The sequence below is a fragment of the Boleophthalmus pectinirostris genome, unplaced genomic scaffold (assembly GCF_026225935.1).
Source record: "Boleophthalmus pectinirostris isolate CB_2022bp ecotype Guang Dong unplaced genomic scaffold, ASM2622593v1 HiC_scaffold_2, whole genome shotgun sequence".
Classification (NCBI taxonomy): domain Eukaryota; kingdom Metazoa; phylum Chordata; class Actinopteri; order Gobiiformes; family Gobiidae; genus Boleophthalmus; species Boleophthalmus pectinirostris.
The window spans coordinates 41,042,504-41,065,862 of NW_026571152.1; positions in this window are offsets into that span (position 1 = coordinate 41,042,504).

A 23,359-nucleotide genomic window follows, 5' to 3' on the forward strand; every position below is an offset into this window, starting at 1 on the left:
CGGACGAAATATAAATGACAATAAGACAATAATACATTTGAAATAAGAAGCAAAAATAACTAAAATTACACAAACGCACAGTAGAATAAACAAATCAATCAGTCGAAATCACAAAACAACGACTAAAAACAGAGAAAATAATGAGACAAAAGTTAATCAACAACAAAAAATGTACATCTCACTTGATAAAAATGGGAAAAAAAAACTAAATAATAAAAGTCTGGCGTCAAATAAGAAATAATCATATATAAATGTACAAGTAAAAATAAAATAAAGTAATAAAATAAAAACAGTGCAAAAATAATATAAAGATTGACAGGACATAGGGTTATCTGTTACAAAAGGGTGATTTGTTGTACAGTTGTAGGGAGTATTATCTGAGTTGTTGTACAGTTGTAGGGAGTATTATCTGTTTCATAAGGCTGAGTTGTTGCACAGTTGTAGGGAGTATTATCGGTTACATTGTACAGTTGTAGGGAGTATTATCTGTTACATAAAGGTGAGTTGTTGTACAGTTGTAAGGAGTATTATCATTTACATAATTGTGAGTTGTTGTACAGTTGTAGGGAGTATTATCTGTTACATAAAGGTGGGTTGATGTACAGTTGTAGGGAGTATTCTCTTTTACATAACGCTGAGTTGTTGTGCAGTTGTAGGGATTATTATATGTTACATTGTACCGTTGTAGGGAGTATTATCTTTTACATAAGGCTGATTTGTTGTACAGTTGTAGGGAGTATTACCTGTTACATAAGGGAAAACTGTACAGTTGTAGGCAGTATTATCTGAGTTGTTGTACAATTGTAGGGAGTATTATCTGTTACAGTCATAGGAATTATTATTTGTTACATAAAGATGAGTTGTTGTATAGTTGTAGGGAGTATTACCTGTTACATTATACCGTTGTAGGGAGTATTATCTGTTACAGTTGTAGGAATTATTATCTGTTACATAAGGGTGGGTTGTCATACAGTTGTAGGGAGTATTATGTTACATAAGTTTGAATTGTACAGTTGTAGGGAGTATTATCTGTTACAGTTGTAGGGATTATTATGTTACATAAGGGTGAGTTGTCATACAGTTGTAGGGAGTATTATCTGTTACATAAGTTTGAATTGTACAGTTGTAGGGAGTATTATTTGTTACATAAGGGTGAGTTGTTGCACAGTTTTAGGGAGTATTAACTGTTACAGTTGTGAGGAGTATTACATAAGGGTGAGTTGTTGTACAGTTGTAGGGAGTATTATGTTACATAAGTGTATTGTACAGTTGTAGGGAGTATTAACTGTTACAGTTGTGAGGAGTATTACATAAGGGTGAGTTGTCGTACAGTTGGAGAGTATTATTTTTCTGTTACATAAGTTTGAGTTGTTCCACAGTTGTAGGGAGTATTACATGCGTGTAGTCTTTGTATTTCTCTCTGTTTGATTTGGGATGTCAGAGTCTTGTTTTTTTTGTTTTTTTCTGTTGTTTTTGTTGCGTCTTTACAAAAGAAACAAAGCGTCAGGAGTGAGCGGCTCATGACGAACAGTGACTAACGCGCCGGAGTTTCACCTGGATTCAAAAAGCCATTCGTCATCGCAGGTGTAAACACAACCAGCAATAAAGCCCTGACCTATATACTCACTCTGGAAAGTTTAAAGGGCACTGTGGAACTTTACTGCTGGAGATCTGTCACCTGTTACGACTTTAAACAGCTCCACTTTACATTTGTTCAATTACAGGTGGATTTAAAGCTCAAAAATACAGAGAAAAACAAAAAACAGACATTGTGACATTCTGTTTTTCAAAATAAAACTAAAAATAAGAAAATGAAGAAAAAAAAACAACTATTTTCTTCATTGTTTGTCTCCAAAACCAAAATGAAAAAAATGGATAATGATATACAGGACTAAAACAGGACTAAAACAGGACTAAACCAGGACTAAACAAGGACTAAACAAGGACTAAACCAGGACTAAACCAGGACAAAACCAGGACTAAAACAGGACTAAAACAGGACTAAACCAGGACTAAACAGGACTAAACCAGGACTAAAACAGGACTAAAACAGGACTAAACAGGACTAAACCAGGACTAAACAGGACAGGACTAAACAGGACTAAAACCAGGACTAAACCAGGACTAAACCAGGACTAAACCAGGACTAAAACAGGACTAAAACAGGACTAAAACAGGACTAAAACAGGACTAAAACAGGACTAAACCAGGACTAAACCAGGACTAAAACCAGGACTAAACAAGGACTAAAAACTAAACAGGACTAAACCAGGACTAAAACAGGACTAAAAAAGGACTAAACCAGGACAAAACCAGGACTAAAACAGGACTAAAACAGGACTAAACCAGGACTAAAACAGGACTAAAACAGGACTAAACCAGGACTAAAACAGGACTAAACAAGGACTAAACCAGGACTAAAACAGGACTAAACAAGGACTAAAACAGGTCCAGGACTAGACCGGGACCAGACCGGGACTGAGACCAGGACTGAGACCGGGACCAGACCAGGACTGAGACCAGGACTGAGACCGGGACCAGACCAGGACCAGACCATGATTGAGACTGGGACTGAGACTGGGACCAGACCGGGACCAGAACTGGGACTAATACCAGGACTTAAACCCGGACCAGACCAGGACTGAGGCCAGGACCAGACCATGATTGAGACCGGGACTGAGACGGGGCCAGACCAGAACTGAGATGAGGACTGAGACCAGACCAGGACCAGACCGTGTTCAGTCCGGCATCGCAGTTTAGGTCACAGAAACATCAATAACATCTCCATGGACACAAGGCCAAACCAGACCAAGTTACAGGTCAGATCTGTGGAGAGGCGAACCCGCTCACAGTCAGAATTAATGTTTTTCGAGGTATTTTTAAGCTATAAAAAGGGGCACTGTGTAACGTTTTTGACTTGGTGTCCGTCACCTGCTTCTTGTTTCCATGGATACGTCATTTCTCTGCCTGGAATGTTCCGCAGTGTGACTTTAAACTGCTCTACTTTACATGTATTTATTCAACTGCAGGTGGGTTTATAGCTCAAAAATACCGAAAAAAACAGACATTCTGACTGTGAGCGGGGTCGCCTCTCCACAGATCTGACCTGTAACTTGGTCTGGTTTGGTCTCCATGACGACAGAAAGGTTTAAAGCCATACTGTGGAATATTCCAAACAAAACAATAACATGAACATCAAGGAAGAAAAGCACGTGACGAACCCTCCACCAGAAAAGTTACACAATATAAGGCAGCTTTAAAGAGCACTCTATGGAACTTTTCCGGTGTCTGCTCGTTGCCACGGAGATGTTGTCGTCATGCGGTGATACAGGAAGTGCTCCGTTGTGTTTTTAAACTCCAAACGCCTTCACTAGAATCATTTCAGCTCCGATCTTCACTAAACAAAAAAGTAAAATGCAATTGTTAACTTTTAAAATACCACTTGATGACATCACAAGGTGGAACAGAGCGTTTTGAAGTTTGGAGACGTAAACAGACTAATAACAAAAAGTTACTCAAACGTGTGAAGGAAATAAAAACCTTTAAACTCACAACAAATTCAGTTATTTATTTCGTTTTTCTGGCTGAAAACACCTTAAAAAAAAACAGGTAACCTCGCGTCTCCGTAGATGTTACCTGTCACTTGGCTCAGCTGTGGCACCAGTTTTTTCTTGATGAGGATGGATATGTTTAATGCCGTACTGTGGGACATTCCCGTAAAACCGTGGAGATAAACAGATACGAGAAAAGTGACTTAACCCGGCGTGAAAAACATGCCGGTTATGAAACACATGACGTAAAACAAAGTCAGATTCTCAACACTGAGCAGGATTCTGTGAGTGGAAGTTCCCCTTTTGTCTCAACTCGCCACAACGACGACGACAGCAAAAGAAAAAAAAAAAAAAAACTGTTTACACCTTTTACCAACACTCGACGTAAAATACAGTCACCGTGTCGGTATTTTTACCTCAGATGCTCTTCCTGTCACAGTGAACGTAAACTACAGTCTGTTTTTAACTCAGATGCCCTTCCTGTCATTACCAGCAAGACTCTGAATAGAACAGGCAGTAGTAGTAGTATCAGTAGTAGTAGTAGTAGTTGTTGTTGTACTTGTAGTAGCAGAAGTTGCTGTTGCAGTAGTAGTATTGGTTGTAGTAGTAGTAGTTGTTGTACTTGTAGTAGCAGAAGTTGCTGTTGCAGTAGTAGTATTGGTTGTAGTAGTAGTAGTAGTAGTAGTAGTAGTAGTAGTAGTAGTAGTAGTAGTAGTAGTAGTAGTAGTAGTAGTAGTAGTTGTTGTAGTAGTTTGTTGTAGTAGTAGTAGTAGTAGTAGTAGTAGTAGTAGTAGTAGTAGTAGTAGTAGTAGTAGTAGTAGTTAGTAGTTGTTGTAGTAGTTGTAGTAGTAGTAGTAGTAGTAGTAGTAGTAGTAGTAGTTGTAGTAGTAGTTAGTTGTTGTTAGTTGTAGTAGTAGTAGTAGTAGTAGTAGTAGTAGTAGTAGTAGTAGTAGTTAGTAGTTGTAGTAGTTGTAGTAGTTGTAGTAGTTGTAGTAGTAGTAGTTAGTTGTTGTTAGTTGTAGTTGTTGTAGTAGTTAGTTGTTGTAGTAGTAGTTAGTAGTAGTAGTAGTAGTAGTAGCTAGTAGTAGTAGTAGTTAGTTGTAGTAGTAGTTAGTAGTAGTAGTAGTAGCAGTAGTAGTAGTTAGTACAACAGTAGTAGTAGTAGTAGTAGCAGTTAGTAGTAGTTAGTAGTTGTTAGTTAGCAGTTGTAAGTAGTAGTAAATAGTTAGTAGCAGTAGTAGTAGTAGTGTAGTAGTTATTAGTTAGTTGTAGTAGTAGTAGTAGTAGTAGTAGTAGTAACAGCAGTAGTAGCATTAGTAGTTGCAGTAGTAGAAAAATAGTAGTTGCAGTAGTAGTAGTAGCAGTAACAGTAGTAGTAGCAGTAGTAAAATAGTAGTTTCACTAGACATAGCAGTAGAATTTGTAGTATTAATAGTAGTTTGTAGTAGTAGTAGTAAAATAGTTTCATTAGCAGTAGTAGTAGAATAGTATTTGTAGTATTAGTAGTAGTAGCTGTTGTTGTGGTAGTAGCAGTAGTAGTAGTTGCACAACAGTAGTTGCAGTAGTAAAATAGCACTTTCACTAGCAGTAGTAGTTTATAGTAGTAGTAGTAGCAGCAGTAGCAGTAGTAGTATTCAGAGTATCAGTAGTATTTAGTTGAAGTACAGAGTAGAGGTGAAGCTCCACGTGTCGTTGTTCGGGTCAATGAGCCGTAAACAAGTCAAGTCCAAACTACATGTTATTGTAACACAAACACACACAAAGACACACACACACACTCACACAGGATAATACACACACACACACACACACACACACAACACACACACACACACACACACAGGATACTACACACACAACACACTGATACAACAACAACACACACACAAAGAGATAAAACAACACACACACACAAAGATACACACAACACACACAACAACAACACACACACACACACAACACAACACACAAAGATATACACAACAACAACACACATACACAGCACATAAAGATATACAATAACACACAACACACACAAAAGATACAACACACACAAAGATACACACAGCACACACACACACACAACAACACACACAACTACAACACACAAAAATACAACAACACACACAACACACAAAGAGATACAGCAACACACACACAACACACACAGATACAACAACACATACACAAAGATACAACAACATACAACAACACACATACAAAACACACAAAGATATACAACAACACACACAAAGATACAACAACACACAAAGATACAACACACACGCACAGATACAACAACGCACATAACAATACACAACAACACACATACAACAATACACACACACACAACACGCACAGATACAACAACACACACACAGATAGAACAACACACAACACACACCGATCACGACAACACACACAGATACACACACAATCACACACACACACACACACACACACACAACAACAACAACACACAAATACAATAACACACAACACACACACAACATACAACACACAACAACGCACACACAACATACAACACACAACAACACACACCAATCACGACAACACACACTGATCACGACAACACACACAGATACAACAACACACAACAACACACACAGATACAATAACACACACACAAAACATACAACACACAACAACACACACCGATCACGACAACACACACAGATACAACAACACACACACAACAACACACACAGATACAATAACACACAACACACACAAAACATACAACACACAACACACACACTGATCACGACTGCAGCTCACAATACAAGAGTCAATGTTGTGTAAAACAGAACAATAAAGATGAAAAGGTTTTGAAAATACTGAAAAGGTTTTGAAAATACTGAAAAGGTTTTTAGAGTCGGGACATTTCACTGACCCTGAAGTAAATTCAGTTTTTGCTGCGGCTGCTTCACACTGAACTGCTCCGTCTCTGTCTGAGACTTTGTGTGTCAAAGGTCTCAGTGCAGTACTAACAGTAGTAGTTGTGGTAGTAGTAGTAGTAGTAGAATAGCAGTAGTTGTAGCAGTAGTGGTGGTAGTACTAGTAGTAATAATAGTAGTAGAAGTAGTAGTTGCAGTAGTAGTAAAATAGTAGTTTGTTGTCATAACAGTAGTAGTAGTAGTAGTAGTAGAAGTACGAGTTGCAGTAGTAGTAAAATAGAAGTTTGTAATAGTAGTAGTAGTAGTTGTTTGTTGTCATAACAGTAGTATTAGTAATAGTAGTAGAAGTAGTAGTTGTAGTAGTAGTAAAATTGTAGTTTGTAATAGTAGTAGTAGTTTGTTGTCATAACAGTAGTAGTAGTAGTAGTAGTAGAAGTAGTAGTTGCAGTAGTAGTAAAATAGTAGTTGTAGTAGTAATAGTAACAGTAGTAAAATAATAGTTTCACAAGCAGTAGTAGTAGAATAGTAGTTCTAGTAGTAGCAGTAGTAGTAGTAGAAGTAGTAATAGCAGCAGTTGCAGTAGTAGTAGTAGTAGTAGTAGTAGTAGTAGTAGTAGTAGTAGAAGTAGTAGTAGTAGTAGTAGTAGTAGTAGTAGTAGTCACAGTAGTTACAGTTGCAGAAGTAGTAAAAGTAGTAGTAGTCACAGTAACAGTAGTCACAGTAGTAGAAGTAGTAAAAGTAGTGGTAGTCACAGTAACAGTAGTCACAGCAGTAGAAGTAGCAGTTGTAGTAGTAGTTTCACTAGCAGTAATAGTAGAATAGTATTTGTAGTAATTTGTAGCAGTAGTAGAAGTAGTAGAAGTAGTAGTCACAGTAGTTACAGTAGAAGAAGTAGTAAAAGTAGTAGTAGTCACAGTAACAGTAGTCACAGCAGTAGAAGTAGCAGTTGTAGTAGTAGTAGTTTCACTAGCAGTAGTACCAGAATAGTATTTGTAGTATTTGTAGTAGTTCAGGGACATCAGGTTTGTGTCAGGGACGTTTGAGGACAAGAATCTTCCTCTGGACAAAAGTGTCTCACAGTAAAACAGTCAGTGTCCAGGTGAACATTAAAGCCTCTTCTAAGTCTCACTCTTACTCCTTTTGTTTCCGTTGGTGTTGAAATGGTTCATTCTCTCAAAGTATTTCTTCTGGAAGATTTTCTGCCACATTGTGTTAAAAACCTTTAGACTACGTTTACACTGAAACGAATCACCGTATCGGAAACGTTTTGCGTCCAGACACGTCGTTTCTGTGTCCGCAAGTCTTCCCCTATCCACACAGCTTTGAGCACATTTGTTTATGTTTTACCGAAATGAAACTTAAAACCACATGACTCATTTGCATAAACTGAGCGCTCTAAAAAAAATATATCTCGCTCTTGTGCGCTGATGCGGTTCAGCTTCTGTCGGACTAAAAGACATATTCGAGTCATTTTCGTTGTGGGTGCAGTGTTCGTTCACACTAATCCGACTGAAAACGGCTCCAGATTTGGTGTCTCCAGCTCCCACGAATTCATCTTCGTACAGATCTGATCCGGCACCGTGTGGACTCCTGAAAACACTGATACTCTGATGTAGTTCCGTGCACCGCCAAGTAATTCACCGACAAAACAAGAGGCAAGAATATATGTCCATTCGTATAAACGTGTGTCTGTGTGTACGACCTGAAAAGTTTCACATGAACCATCTCCAACGCGACAGAAACACAGAACAGACTCACCATCAGCAGAACACCCCTCTGTCACAGAAACAACACTCATATTCCACTGAGTCGTGCCCTTTAAACCGCATCAGCGCACAAGGAAAAAGCTGTTTTTTTTGAGTGCTTAGTTTATGCAAATGAGTCATGTGGTTTTAAGTTTCATTTCTGTAAAACGTAAACAAATGTGCTCAAAGTTGTGTGGATAGGGAAGAGTTGCGGACACAGAAACGGCGAGTCTGGACGCAAATCGTTTCCTACACGGTGATACGGTGATTCGTTTCAGTGTAAACGTAGTCATAGTGACTTTTATAAGTTTACGACAACTCGAGTTTGACGTCATAAATATTGTTGAGATGAAAGTGGAGCAGAAGGTGATCTCAAGGTTGTGTGAAGGACCTGATGTTTGGGCTCATGGTGGACGGATTGATCGAGGCGCAGGTACCTCTAACAAAACTTGAAACTTTTTGTGAGTAGGTTGACCTTATGATTAAAAAGTATAATTCAGGTACAGACTTTATTATTAAAGATACAGTATGGAACTTACACCTGCATGATTCCATGGAAATAGAAGGTTAGATCCACACGTCGGAACACACTTCGGAGAATTATATATTTTACTAGCCAGTGTCTCCGCTCAATTTAATTTCTCTCCAGCGACTAGGTCAGGAAACAGAATACACTAGATGATCGTTCGTAAAAACCCCAGAAGTGCGAGCTCGGGCACCAGCCAATCAGCGAAGAGACATGCATTCTTTGTTGACAGCGATTCCCGAGATCGAAGATTTAAAGCCGCAACAAAGAGAATGTTTGGTGAATTTTTTGGGTGAATTTTCTTCTTCCTACAAGATTTGGAGCATTACATACGTCACGACCAAACACCAGCGATTGGTTAAATTAAAAAAAAGTACCCGTCGAGTGAACGAATCCTAATGCTGCGAGGTCACACGGTTTCTACGAAGTGAAACCAGCTGAAGAATCAGGCAAATATTTTACACCAGACTGTGGAAGATTACAGCCAAAAGAACATTTCCATAGACACAAGAAGAAGGAGGTCAAACTAGAGTCAGGTTTGTGGAGATGCAAGGATGTTTTTCACTGTTATTACCACATCCAAAACAAAACACGCTTTTATTTGAGTATTTCTTTTGGCGAAAACGTCACGTAATTTTTTTATATTTGGGTGACATCGTCTGCCCCTGAGTTGGAGTCATGCCCGTCGCACGGACACGGATTCCACCATTCAAATGAACTGTGCCGGAGAGCGCCCACGCAAACCGGTCTGGGGACTAACGGCGGGCGAAACGCAGACACAGGGCCGATGGTCTGAAGGTGGAGCTTTAGGTCTGAGGACGACACTGAGACTGAAGTTTCTCTGAGGCTTCGGTTGATGTTGGGTTGATGTTCTGGAGAACGTTGGCTTGACATTTACCAGAGATATTGATAGAAACCAGGACTAAACCAGGACTAAAACAAGACTTAAATAGGACTAAAACAAGAATAAACCAGGACTAAACCAGGACTAAAACAAAACTTAAATATGACTAAAACAAGAATAAACCAGGACTAAACCAGGACTAAAACAAGACTTAAATACGACTAAAACAAGAATAAACCAGGACTAAACCAGGCTGTGGGTTCCTCCTATGGATAGAACCAAACTGGGACGAGACCAAGACTAAACCGGAACTAAACCAGGACTAAATCAGGACTAAACTGGAACTAAACTGGGACTAAACCACGACTAAACCACGACTAAAAACAGGACTAAACCAGGATTAAACCAGGCCTCAAACAGGACTAAACCAGGACTAAAACAAGACTAAAACAGGACTAATCCGGAACTAAAACAGGACTAAATCAGGACTAAAATAGGACTAAAACAGGACTAAAACAGGACAAAAACCAGAACTAAAACAGGACAAAACCAGGCCTAAACCAGGACTAAAACAGGACGAAACCAGGACTAAAACAGGACTGAAGCAGGCCTAAATCAGGACTAAAACAGGACCAGAACCAGGACTAAACCAGGACTACAACAGGACTAAACCAGGACTAAAACAGCACTAAACCAGGACTAAAACCAGAACTAAAACAGGACGAAACCAGGACAAAAACAGGCCTAAACCAGGACTAAACCAGGACTAAACCAGGACTGAAGCAGGCCTAAACCAGGACTGAAGCAGGCCTAAATCAGGACTAAACCAGGACTAAAAACAGGACCAAAACCAGAACTAAAACAGGACGAAACCAGGCCTAAACCAGGACTAAAACAGGACAAAACCAGGACTAAAACAGCACTAAACCAGGACTAAAACCAGAACTAAAACAGGACGAAACCAGAACTAAAACAGGACTGAAGCAGGCCTAAATCAGGACTAAAACAGGACCAGAACCAGGACTAAACCAGGACTACAACAGGTCTAAACCAGGACTAAAGCAGGCCTAAATCAGGACTAAAACAGGACTAAAACAGGATTAAACCAGGACTAAAACAGGCCTAAACCAGGACTGAAGCAGGCCTAAAACAGGACTAAAACAGGACTAAACCAGGACTAAAACCAGGACTAAACCAGGACTAAAACCGGAGCGCAGGTACAGGGCAGATGGTCTGAAGGTGGGCCTTTAGGTCTGAGGAGGACACTGACACTGAGGGAAGTTTCTCTGAGGCTTCGGGTTGACGTTGGGTTGACGGACGAGTGATGTTCTGGAGGACGTCGGCTTGACATTTCTGAGTGCCTCGGGCGGTCGATTCTCAACACGCTGCCTTTTAGTAACCCCCTCCCACACACACACACACACACGCACACACACACACACACACACACACGCTCTGTATCTGCCCTGTCAGAGACTCTCTTATGATAACTGCTTGCTCTGTCCATTCACTCCACACTTTGTCGTATGTGCGTAACGAGGGCGGAGGGTCGCGCTTGAACTCGTCACCGCTGACCCCAGGCCCCAGCTTCTCCGCGGAGCTCGGGGCGTCGCCTTTGTCCTCCGCACAATGCAGCTGAAAAGAGCAGAGCGGGTCGTGTTTTTGCGCTCTTTCGCCGGGTTTGGAGAGCTTCTATTCACGGCCTATTGATCGGGAGGGACTGGTGGTGAGGCCGAGCCAGTCCACGGCCGCTGCATTAACGGACTCTCCTCTGAATGACTCCGACACACAGGCCGGGGGCAGAGGGGGGGCAGATCTGGGACGGTTTGACCCAGTAACTCCTCCACAGGCCAGGATTAAACCAGGACTAAACCAGGACTAAACCAGGGCTAAAACAGGACTAAACCAGGATTAAAACAGGACTAAATCAGGACTGAACCAAGAGTGAACCAGGACTAAACCAGGACTAAACCAGGACTAAACCAGGGATAAAACAGGACTAAACAAGGTCTAAACCAGGTCTAAACCAGCTCTAAACCAGGACTAAAACAGGACTAAAACAGAACTAAACAAGGACTAAAACAGGACTAAACCGGGACTAAACAAGGACTAAATCAGAACTAAACCAGGACTAAAACAGGACTAAACCAGGACTAAAAACAGACTAAACAAGACTAAACCAGGACTAAACCGGAACTAAACCAGGTCTAAATCAGGACTAAACCAGGACTAAACCAGTTCTAAACCAGGATTAAACCAGGACTAAACCAGGTCTAAACCGGGACTAAACCGGGACTAAACCGGGTCTAAACCGGGACTAAACCGGGACTAAACCGGAACTAAACCAGGACTAAATCAGGTCTAAACCAGGACTAAAACAGGACTAAACCAGTTCTAAACCAGTTCTTAACCAGGTCTAAACCGGGTCTAAACCAGGTCTAAACCAGGACTAAACCAGGTCTAAACCAGGACTAAACCAGTTCTTAACCAGTTCTAAACCGGGTCTAAACCAGGATTAAACCAGGACTAAACCAGGACTAAACCAGGTCTAAACCAGGACTAAACCAGGTCTAAACCAGGTCTAAACCAGGTCTAAACCAGGTCTAAACCAGGTCTAAACCTTACTCGAGACAACTGAAGAGCGTCTCTCGTCTGAATGACTGTGACACACAGGCCGGGGTCTGAGGAGGGGCAGATCTGGGACAGTTTGCCCCAGTAACTCCTCCACAGGCCAGAGCTTCACTCGTGTGTCAGAGGGACGTAACTCGGTCATTATGAAGGCTGCTCTGGTGGACTAAGTGTAGAGCAAATATAACACACTGAATAAACTGCACATCTGTGTTTAAATAATATTATAGTCTTCTGAAATATCGTGATATCGTATCGTCAAATGTCACAATATATCGAATTACAAGTTCCTTTGTTTAAATGCATTTTTTAAATAATAGCAACAGCTTATAAAGATCAGGAACTACATTTCCCATGATTCATTTCAGTGCAGAGAACATGAAAAAATATGTTTTTTACTTGAATTCTTAGAATTATGATGGGAATAATTCACACCAAAACCTTATCAAGGTATTTTAAAAGCAAAAAGTGTCCCATCTTTAATTTTTAGCCTCTTCAAAATATCGCAATAAATATCGTACCGTGACATGCATATCGTGAAAATATTGTACTTAGAGATTTGGATATTGTTACATCTGTATACATACATACACACACACATACACATACATACACACACACACACACACATACATACATACATACACACATACACACATACACACATACACACATACACACATACATACATACATACATACATACATACATACATACATACATACATACATTCATATGAAAAGGTGTTATGACCAACTGATAGATTTTTGACATTCCATCTAACTGTTTACAGTAACACTGTATTATTAAGAGTGTAACTGTTATTATGTATGCATATATATGTATGTATGTATATATGTATGTATATGTATGTGGATGTGTTAATGTGTATATACATATATATATGTATATGTAGGTATATGTGTATAGGGGTGCATCGATGTATGTAGATGGATACATATGCATATGTGTACGTGTATGTTTATGTGTGTGTCTAGGTATGATGTATGGGTATAATATGTATTGTTTGGTTGTGGAGTGGGAAGGACACAGAAAACTTATTATTCTGCTTTAATAACAAAACAAATAAATAAATAAATAAATAAATGTTTTACCAAATGTCTGGTCAAAGCATTTTAGAATGTCAGTCTTGTGATTATGTATAATATCGTAATATCATGAGCTTTCCCACGATATCACAATAAATATCGTACTGTGACGATATTGTATCATGAAACTTGGATATCGTTACACTTCTACTGTTGCTGCTTTTGACATGACAAAGTTTCAAACACCTGTTATTATCGTCTGTTTTCTAAAACGCAGCAGAGCAAAGGTTTTCCATTTCTGGGCCAAAACAAAGTTTGAGTCTTATCACGTTGTTGAGTCTGAACTACTTTTCTGTGTGTGTTTTGTGTTCATTTCCTGCAGACTCAGCGAGTGTGAATCACATCAACACAAGCCAAGTTAAGTAACCTGACTTATTATTGATGAAATGTTTGAATGTTACACGTTGAACCTTTAACCCGACCACAAACATCTGCAGAGTGACTGAACCCGGCGCCCCGTCTGAGCCGCCGAGCGTAAAAAACAAACTCTATTGTTTCACATTTCAAGTGTAAAAGAAAGTCATAAACATGTGCGGGGTGTGCGCGTTATCAGGGAAGGTTTATTTGTGGTTATTTTTATCAAAGGGCGGAGAGTGAAAAAGCCACAGCCTAAGTGCACGTTTGGTCAAAGCTTTTAATAAAGCTTTAAGATTTAAAGGCCCTGTACTATACACAACTGACTCTTGTGAGGTTTGTGTTATGTTATAATGTTGTTCCCTCTTCAAAAACAGACTGGAGCTGTGTTTGTGTTTTGTTTCATTCACTTGTTTGAGTAACACTTTATTATTAGACTGTCTACATCTCCAAAGTCCAAAATACTCTCTTCCAAAAGCTCTTGTTACCTTTAGTTCGGTGGAGATTGGCAAAAGGAGAAATTCGATTTGTCAACTGGACAAAAGTTTATTTTGGCTGAATACAATTTGCAGCTCGTCCAAGATGCTTTATCAGTTCTAGTCAAAATGCTGGTGGACAGTTCCTCATATCTATCCAGTCTGGTGCCACCTTGTGTCTCTGCTCAATTTCATTTCTCTTCAGCGACTAGGTCAGGAATCAGAATACACTAGACGTTTTACAAGAACCCCGGAAGTTGTGGACCGCACACCGACCAATCAGCTGTGAGCTGTGAAGTCATGACGTCAAACTCGTGGCGTCTGTCTCGGTCCCTGTGTTTGTAAACAAAGCGTCGAGATGGATGTAGACGAAAACAGACATTCTGTGTTGGCGACAATTCTTGAGATCGAGGATTTAAAGCCGGAACAAAGAGAATGTTTGGTGAATTTTATCAAGGGGAAAGACGTTATTGTTTTTCTTCCTACAGGATTTGGAGCATTACAAACATCACGACCAAATAACAGTGATTGGTTAAATAAAAAAGCACCCGCCTACTGTCGAGCGAACAAATCCTAATGCTGCGAGGTCACACGGTTTCTACGAATGAATGAGTCAGACTGCCTTATATGCGAAACATATTTGACCAAAATAAAATTTTGTCCTGTTGTGTGTTCATCCCTCAGTCGTCCAGGTAGAATCCATGGCAAAAGAAGATTCATCAGCCGGTTTCACTTCGTGGAAACCATCTGACTTCGCAGCATTAGGATTCGTTCGCTCGACGGTAGGCAGGTACTTTTTTATTTAACCAATCACTGCTGTTTGGTCGTGACGTATGTAATGCTCCAAATCCTGTAGAAAAAAGGACAATAACGTCTTTCCCCTTCACCAAACATTCTCTTTGTTCCAGCTTTAAATCCTCGATCTCGGGAATCGTTGCCAACACAGAATGTCTGTCTCTTCACTGATTGGCTGGTGCCCGAACTCACACTTCCTGGGTTCTTGCAAACCGTCTAGCGTGTTTTGAGTCCTGACCTAGTAGAGAAATGAAATTGAGAGAAGGCACTAGGTGGCGCCAGTGTAGGATTCTATTTGGATGACGGAAGGATTTCACACACATCTTCGGTAAAGATTGACAATTCCAGGACCAAAATAATCCGAATTATTGTAGTGTATGGATTTTAAAAGCACAGTGGAGCACTTCCTGTATTACAACATGATCACATCACAAGGAGGATTTTCAGTTTGAGAGAAGAAGGGTTTGTGCTTCAAACATGTGTGAATGAAACAAGAAAACACAACTCCTCGTCTGTTTGTGATGAGGAATTATCTTTTTACAGATAAAAATTGTGAAATACGGTTATCCATTTTTCCATGGATACATCATTGTTCTGCCTGGAATGTTCCGCAGTGTGACTTTAAACATCTCTACTTCACTTTTATTCAATTACAGCTGGTTTTATTGCTCAAAAATACTTAGAAAAACAAACATTCGGTAACACTTTATAATAACTACACCTTATTTAGCCTTAATAAAGCATGAACAAAGACTTAATTAATAAGGATTCACGCTTAGTAACTACTTAATTACTACCTGAATTAGCACTTAACTTGCACTTAATTCACCTGTGCTGTAAATAGTTACTCATAAGTATTTCTTACTTAATTACTCATGAACTAACCATTTGTGTGTGCATTTGTAAATGTATATTTAAGTACAAATTTGAGCATTTATTAATAATTAATAAGCCATGAGAGAATGATTTACTAATAATGCATTATTGTTTCTCTGGAATTTGACCAACCTTAACAAATGCTTAATAAAGCATAATTTGTCTTCACTTTAGAAAAGTTCTCAGAAAGATTTAACTAACAGATAACAGCTGCCTGAATTATCATTGCATTACATTATTAGTAAATCATTCTCTCAAAGGGAATTAATCATTAATAAATGCTCAAATGTTTACTTAAATATGCATTTGTAAACATGGAAATGGTTAGTTCATGAGGAATTAAAAAGTATTGAGTTACTTTTTACAGAACAGGCGAATTAAGTGCAAGTTAAGTGCTAATTCAGATAGTAATTAAGTAGTTACTAAGTGTGAATCATCATGTAGGGTGTAGTTATTATAAAGTGTTACCAAACATTCTGACATTGTGTAACTTGTTCCAGTGAAAATAAAGCGACAAAGCCATAACATCAGTTCTAGAAAAGTTACACAATGCACCGTTAGACCTTCGTTAATTCATAACTAAACTTATGAATTTGCATTTGTTTTGGTCCCAGTGTCTCCGGCTCGAGCTCGTGCCTGTTCTGAAGGGCCCGAGGCTGCGCTGGAGCTACAACAACAACACGGAACACACAGAAGCCCACATGAAGCAGCAGCAGCAGCAGCAGCAGCAGCAGCCCTCCCCGCGTTACATCATGTGTGTGTGTGTGTTTGACCCCCACACCCCGGTGCACGCGGGAGTCACCGGGTTCACGGGTGGGCGAGGCTGCACGGGGCGAGAGACGCGCTCCGTGGAGAGGGAGCGCAGGGTGCACGCACGCACGGGGGGTGGGGGTGGGGTGGGGGTGTTTGACTGTGATAAGCGTAAAAACCACTCGCCAAGTTCCTCTCTTCTGCTCTGTCCTCGCTAAACTTCCGCATTTACGTCTCAAAAAGCGTCGCGTTTCCGATTATGACACGTCCTGCCCGAGTTTCTCTCTCTCTTCCCCCCCCCTCTCTCTTTCTCTCTGACTGTTTATCCTCGAATGACCCCGAAGCTGAAGTGAGAACATCCCGTACCAGAGATATTAATAGCAGCCCCTTGCGTCACCAAACTGTGCGCCGCTTTTCAAGACACGCAAGCACCACGTTGTTTGTTGTTTTTTTTTTTTTTCGTTTTCCTCGCCACCAAAACATTGTTCGAGCTCAGGTACGATCGAGGCTTTTTTTTTTTTTTTTTTTTTTGCAACGACTGCAAACGAGTGACTGCGGTGATTACGCGCGGTGTTGCCAAGGCGCGCGGAGACAGAGGCGCAGGAAGAAGAGCAGCAGCCTGTGCGTAAAAATCAGAGTGATGGGACTTAAAATCCGTGTGGCATTTGTTCATTCGTTTTTAAAAATAAAATAAAAAAAATAAGAAAAACTAGGACTAAAACAGGACTAAACCAGGACTGAACCAAAACATGACTAAACCAGGACTAAAACAGGTCTAAACCAGGACTAAACCAGGTCTAAACCAGGACTGAAACAAGACTAAACCAGGACTAAAACAAGACTAAACCAGGACTAAAACAGGTCTAAACCAGGACTAAACCAGGACTGAAACAAGACTAAACCAGGACTAAAACAAGACTAAACCAGGACTAAAACAGGTCTAAACCAGGACTAAACCAGGACTAAACAGGTCTAAACCAGAACTGAACCAGGACTAAAACGGCCTCAGTCTCAGTCCCAGTCTCAGTCCTGGTCTGGTCCCGGTCTCAGTCTCAGTCCTGGTCACCTGACAGTCTACGCGGGCGACCTTCAATCCTGTTTAAGTCCTGGTTTACTCCTGGTTCAGTCCAGGTTTTGTCTTGGTTCAGTCCAGGTTTTGTCTTGCTTCAGTCCAGGTTTTGTCTTGGTTCAGTCCAGGTTTAGTCCTCGTTCAGTCCTGGTTCAGTCCGGCATCACAAAAACTGAATAAACGAATCATCTGTTTTTCAAGACACGCAAGCACCACGTTGTTTTTTGTTTGTTTTTTTCGTTTTCCTCGCCACCAAAACATTGTTCGAGTTCAGGTACGATCGAGGCTTTTTTTTTTTGCAATGACTGCAAATCCAAAAGAGCGGCGCTTTTTCGAGTGACTGCGGTGATTACGCGCGGTGTTGCCAAGGCGCGCGGAGACAGAGGCGCAGGAAGAAGAAGAGCAGCCTGTGCGTAAAAATCAGAGTGATGGGAGTTAAAATTCATCTGTCATTTGTTCAGTTGTTTTTTAAAATCAAAACAAAAATGATAAAATGAAAATACAACAATTTTCTTTATTATTTGTCTCCAAAACCAAAATGGAAAAATTTATAATGATTCTTTTTTTCAGTTTTAAATTTTGTGTTTAAATGAAAAATAAAAACGTAACTGCAATGTTGGACTAAACCAGGACTAAACAATGACTAAAACAAGACTAAACCAGGACTGAACCAGGTCTAAACAATGACTAAAACAAGACTAAACTAGGACTGAACCAGGTCTAAACCAGAACTGAACCAGGATTAAAACAGTCTCAGTCCCGGTCTGGTCCCAGTCTGGTCCCGGTCTCAGTCCTGATCACCTGACAGTCTATGTGGGCGACCTCCAGGCCCATCCTGACACTCAGTCCTGGTTCAGTCCCGTTCTAGTGCTGTTTTAGTCCTGGTTCAGTCCTGGTGCAGTCCTGGTGCAGTCCTGGTGCAGTCCTGGTTGCAGTCCTGGTTCAGTCCTGGTTCAGTCCAGCATCGCAAAAACTGAAAAAAACAAATCATTATCTGTTTTTTTCATTTTGGTTTTGGAGACAAATAATGAAGAAAATTGTTGTTTTTTCATTTTCTTATCTTTGGTTTTATTTTGAAAAACGAATGAACGAATGACAGACAGATTAATTAAGACTGTTTCCATAGTGATTAACAATGTAAAACTAAATAATACATGTTGTGAAAAGGTTAAAATCTTCAAAATGTTGCCTATAGCGAGAAGATTAGAAAACCTCACCATTTCCTCACCTTTGTTGGCGTCCTTATGTATTATTGCATCATGACGATGCAGAGTTCCCACGGTCATGGAAATCCTGGAAAAGTCATGGAAACTGAAAATGTCATTTGCCAGGTCTGGAAAAGTCATGGAATTTTGTAAATTCAATGAAAGTTTTGGAAAAGTCATGGAATTTTAATTTCTCTTTCACACAACTACAGCGTTCTGTTAAGTTCTCATTAGATGATTCTGATTATCATGTTTATGATATTTGTGTTGCATTTTTTGTATGAAAAATGCTCTATAAATAAAGTCTGATTGATTGAGCGATTGATTATTTCTGAATGTGTGCACCTTTTGTTTAAAAGAGACGACAATAAATGCACTGACAGGATTTTGAATTAAAAAAAAAAACTATAATCCCAAACCATAAAGTGAGTGGAAAGTGTTAACATTTCATATTTAGCCCTAAAAGTCTGATCACTTCTACACATGTAGGTGCTGCAAAGACATGGAAAATTCACTTTAGAGCAGACATGTCAAACTCAGGCCCAGGGGCCAAATTTGGCCCGTGAGATCATGTCAAACATGTATTAGAGCTGCCCACCGGCTACAGATCGACTATAGAAACATTATTTATTTAAAATGTTAGTATTATTTCATATTCTGCTTGTTCTGGATTCAATGTTTAAGCAAAACTATTATTAAACATTTATTTTAATAAGAAAAGGTTTAACATTACACATCTTGAAAGAAGAGAAAACATGCAGATGTTGTTAAAATGTTTCAATAAATATTTAGTTTGACCCACGACTTAGTCCCAGTTTTTAATTTTGTCCTCTGTCAATTTGACTTTGACACCTTTGGTTTAGGTCATGAAAAAGTCACGGAAAAGTTTTGAAATTTTGTCAGTGAAAAAGAGTCAGAACCCTGATGATAGTGACTCTTTGTTGTCACTTGTAAGCAGTTCATATACAGTAGTCTGAAATATGTAAAACTGTGTTCGATTAGAAGAGTCGAGGTTGGGATTAAATAAGTTTTCTTCTTCCCACTCCTTTTTGGGCAAAGTTTTAGTTGTTATTTCTGTTATGATTTCACTGATATTTTAATTATATCCTCCCGAGACCCAGTACATTCATTTGTGTCCTTTGTAGTGGACGCGGTGTTAAAGGTTGTATGGAGGATTTTTTTTTAGTTTCAAATAGTCAATGAAAGTTTAAAATACCATTACAGAGCAGCTTTGCAATTATGATGACAAAAAAAAGAATGAAAATCTATCAGCTGTGGACGTAGTGAGGCCAGATAAACATCAGCCAATAGAAAACGAGGCTGCCTCATTTTCTATTGGCTGTTAGGTCGTCAATCAAACTCCCTACGTTTCTAGTGTAACTGACTCGCCGACGAACGGGGATTACGTGGTTTATGCAGCGATCCTTAAAGGCTTTTTTTAAACTGTAGCTTCCTCGCTGTTCACACAAAATTTGTTGCAATGGCGGAAGAGAATTCAGGACCAGTTTGCCGCAAAAGAAAGTCAGTTTTTGAAGTTGCTGACAGAAGAAGAGAAGGAGAAAAGGAGCAAAGCAAAACTGAGGTGGTTTTTGGAGATTCCTTCCAGCGATGGCGCGAATGAAGCAGACGAAGGGTCTAAAAACTGACATGTCGGTCGCTAAATTATTTCTAGACAGGTCGCTTCAACAGTAATTCTGAACGCGCACGGCTGTAAACAAGTGTGATTTCTAGAGTAAAGAGACGGGAGGAGATGTTTCTACTGAGGAGCTGTGGAGGAGGAAGGTGGCGTCACTCATGCACAACATTTGAAGAACGATTGTCACTGTATTTCTCTTCCCTTAAAAAATCCTCCATTCAACCTTTAATCAATCGATCTTTTAAGTATTTAGAGATCGACTCTTAATGGGGCAGACTGATTCATCAGCCGATTTCACTTTGTGGAAACCGTCTGACCTCGCAGCATTAGGATTCGTTCGCTCGACGGTAGGCAGGTACTTTTTTTAATTTAACCAATCGCTGCTGTTTGTTCGTGACGTATGTAATGTAATGTATTAAGCTTTTTCCAAATCCCGTAGGAAGAAGTACTATCATGTCCAGGATACAAAATGAACTCAATAGTAAAAAAAAAAAAAAAAGAAAAGAAATCAAAAGGGAGTCTAAAAAGTTTCTGAGGTGATTGCAGAAGCTTGTCAGAGATGTTGATCCTCAAAAAAGTTGTTTATTTGTTTGTCCCCGGTGTCCATTTCAGAGGACGTGTTACAAAATTATAAATAAAATGAACAAAATCTAAATACTAAGGTGTTCATTTACTTCTAAACAGACAGAAAATCACTAAAAATCTACACTGTAATACACTTTTTTTTCTTCAGGCTCTGGGAAGACGTGTTTCATTGTTAAAGAATGTAAATTTCTCACTTGGCCGTTTGCGTCAGAGTTATTTATGTCGACTTTCTAGGCACAAAAAACACAAAACCCCGTCTCACCAGCCCCGGACACAAACCCATAATGTGAACGACGCACAATAAGCCATATGTTAACCCGCTCCTCCCCCCTCGGAGCTGGGACGAGGAGGAGGAGACGCAGACGGGACGAGGAGGGTGTGTGTCTCTCTGTGGCTCTCTCTGGCTCTGTGTGACTCTCTGTGTCTCTCCCTTTGTCTCTCTGTGCCTCTGTGACTCACTGCGGCTCTCTGTGTCTCTTTTTGTGGCTCTGTGTCTCTGTGTCTCTCTCTGTGTCTGTCTCTCCGTGTCTCTCTGTGTGTCTCTGTGGCTCTCTCTGTGTCTCTTTGTCTCTGTGGCTCTGTGTCTCTCTGTGTGGCTCTCTGTGTGTCTCTGTGTGTCTCTCTGTGTCTCTCTGTGTCTCTCTGTGACTCTCTGTGACTCTCTGTGTCTCTCTGTGTCTCTCTGTGTCTCCGTGGCTCCATGTGACTCCCTATGTCTCTCCGTGGCTCTCTGTGTGTCTCTCTGGCTCTTTGTGACTCCCTGCATCTCTTTGTGTCTCTGAGGCTCCCTGTGTCTCTCTCTGGCTCCGTGTGGCTCCTTGTGTCTCTCTCTGGCTCCGTGTGGCTCTCTCTGGCTCTCTGTGTCTCTCTGCGGCTCTCTGTGGCTCTCTCTCTGTGGCTCTCTCTGGCTCTCTCTGGCTCTCTCTGTGTGGCTCTCTCTGTGGCTCTCTCTGTGGCTCTCTCTCTCTGGCTCTCTCTGGTCTCTCTGGCTCTCTGTGGCTCTCTCTGTGGCTCTCTCTGGCTCTCTGGGCCTGACTCGGTGCTTGTATGTAGGTCAGGGGAGCAGGCGTATAGCTGGAGTTGCGTCACGTGGCCTCACCCTGTGTTTACTCTGACTCATGTGACTCCGCGCATGAACTGAGGAGTTAATTCCAGTGCCTCTCGGTTCACACGCACCAGGAAAAAAACACCGATGTAAATGTGAACCTACGTCGCGTTAAAGCCGGACTGAGTTCACGAGCTCCGACACAGGAACATGTTATGTCATTTTATCTGTTCCATAATCCAGACTTGACATAAAAAAAAAAATCAAACTGTTTTCTTCATTATTTGTCTCCAAAACCAAAATGAAAAAACGGATGAGGGTTTTTTTCAGTTTTTGATTTTGTGTTTAAATGAAAAATAAAATTTAATGATAATTTAAACTGCAATGCAGGACTAAAACAGGACTAAACAAGGTCCAAACCAGGACTAAAACAGGACTAAACAAGGTCCAAACCAGGACTAAAACAGGACTAAACCAGGACTAAACCAGGACTAAAACAGGACTAAACAAGGTCCAAACCAGGACTAAAACAGGACTAAACCAAGACTAAAACAGGACTAAAACAGGACTAAACAAGGTCCAAACCAGGACTAAAACAGGATTAAACCAGGTCTAAACCAGAACTAAACCAAGACTAAACCAGGAATAAACCAGGTCCAAACCAGGACTAAAACCAGGACTAAACAGGTCCAAACCAGGACTAAACCAGGTCTAAACCAGGACTAAACCAGGACTAAAACAGTACTAAAACAGGTCTAAACCAAGACTCAACCAAGACTAAACCAGGACTAAATAATGTCCAAACCAGGAATAAACCAGGACTAAAACCAGGACTAAAACCAGGACTAAACCAGGACTAAAACCAGGACTAAAACCAGGACTAAAACCAGGACTAAACCAAAACTAAACCAGGACTAAATCAGGACTAAACCAAGACTAAATAAGGTCCAAACAAGGACTAAAACAGGACTAAACCAGGTCTAAACGAGGACTGAACCAGGACTGAACCGTTTTCAGTCCTGGTCTGGTTCCCATCTGGTCCTGGTGTCAGTCCTCGTCTGGTTCAGTCCCTTATCCATTTTTTTCCCATTTTTTATTTAAACATAAAATTGAAAAAAAAAAAAAAATCATTATCTGTTTTTTCATTGTCACTGACCGACTCGACTCAAACAAAATCAAATGTTCTTAATTTAAGTCATTTTAACTCACACAGATGTTGTTTTTCTCCTGTGTGGTCGTGTTCCAAG